Source organism: Ciona robusta, chromosome 10 (genome assembly GCF_009617815.1).
Source record: "Ciona robusta chromosome 10, ASM961781v2".
Taxonomy (NCBI): domain Eukaryota; kingdom Metazoa; phylum Chordata; class Ascidiacea; order Phlebobranchia; family Cionidae; genus Ciona; species Ciona robusta.
Window position 1 is genome coordinate 7,083,972 of NC_143244.1, and position 2,039 is coordinate 7,086,010.

Here is a 2,039-nt window from a genome sequence, read left to right on the forward strand (position 1 = left end):
AAAACGCGAACGTATGTATGAGGTGTCAGAACTGTCGCGCAAGCTTGGAAAGCTTGAAGCTTAGGAAATGGTTTATTGATCGCCATACTATGTTATGTATGACTTAGAAATTAGATAAACGCGTATTATGCGGTATAGTACTGTGGCTGTACACAGTATCCGGAATTCGTCCGTTTTGTCTGTTTTGTCCGGGTTTCGCTGCCGCATGCGGAACTCGATAATGGCTTTGCATACGACTTCGCATGCGAATTCGCACGCCGGATACTGTGTACAGCCACCTATAGTACTGTGGGACAGTATGGGATACCGTTTCTAAAGTTTGGGTTTAGTATGTTGGGGTAAGATGGCCCATGCTTTCATCCTCTTTTATCGTCCTATTTAATAATAAACAAAGTGTTTTGGAGATTTATATACTCGTTTGTATCCACGACTAAAAAAAACGTTATTATTGGTTAGAATACGATTTGGAAATATGGGATATTATGTGCTAATGCTATCATTATCTTATAAATAGTGTTTAAGGTGATTAATATTAAAAATATGTGGGGAGAGACGGGACATCTTTAGCACATAATATCCAGATATCCTGATCGTGTTTTAAACAATTAACAACGGTCTATGAGAGTCGTGGGGATACGGTTTTAAATTTTTTTGAATTTTTTATTTACTACTAAGTGGGACGAGAAAATAGAATAAAAAGTGTCTCATCTTCCCCACACTACTATACGATAGAACTGTCTGATTTGATGATAAGCATTTATGCATGAAATTCGTAGGCTATATATTGGATGCAACGATTTTTAATAGATAGAATCTTATATATCAATAATAATTCAAAGCATTTGAAATAATACTTTGGACCCGTTTGACGACCACTATAAAAGTATAAGCAATATTCCTAAAGGGCAACCTGAGCTAAAGCAGTTACAAGTAAAGTAGGCCAATCAATAGAATAGTTATTACATTCTCTGGGCTTCTAAAAAGTTCTTCAAGCTTCACTTTATGTTTCATATCTATCGTTCAACCGCTATTGAGCAAAGTTCTATTTTTAGTTTAGCCTTTTAAACAGCTTAGGTCAGACAGTTTTTAACAGCGCCGTCTATTAGTTTCAAAGATTAGCCCTACTCGACTGGACAACAGCACGATTAATTATTTATTGGGGTATGGTGCGTTTAGATAAAATAAATATAAGCATTCCCACCTGCGCGTTTCGCTCTTTAATTGGCGGAATAAACGGGCAGAAAATGGTACCGTGACATTAATTAGCCGCTGAAAATTTCATTAAAAGCACTAACGAAGCCAGGTGGGGATATCAGAACACTGGAAGTACAATAACAGTCGGTAAATACGCAGGATTCTTGGTCGGGATTTTTAGAATAGAAATCAAGTTAAGAAAATCTGGTTCTGCAATGGAAACCATTAGACAGGAATGTCATTTAAAATCAGTGCAAAGAAATCAAGCATATGGTACAACGTGTACAGATGTTAATGTGTGATATAAAGGTATGGCAGCGACCAAATCGGACTTTTAGCTCGATGCATTATGCATGGAAACGTCGTGACTTAAACGTCACAACAGCGCCGTCGAGCTTATCTGAAATTCCATATGGATAATTGGTCGATTTTAGCATTTTGCTGAAAATAGAAAAACCATAATATGCTGGCATATGGTTGATGAATTATGTTTTTCTGCAGTTGAGTGATTAGCCCGAACAAGTCAACTATGCGCGACCGGCCTTTATCGGACAAAGGCTATCTTTGGATCTGGACCTCCATGTAGTTATATCCCACTAAACGATGTAGGAACAGACAAGTTAAATGCGAGCGGATATAAATTATTTAACCTGTACTTGAATGAATAGAGCAGAGCGACATGGTTCACATGATTCTCAGTGTCAGGATATATATCTCAACTACATAATGATGTGTTTGAACAAGATCTTTTCACTTGGATGCGTGGAGCATAGCAGCATATAGTTCGAAGGGGACATATAGTAGGGTGGGGGGATACAGGACGCCTTTCTATTTTATTTCTCGTT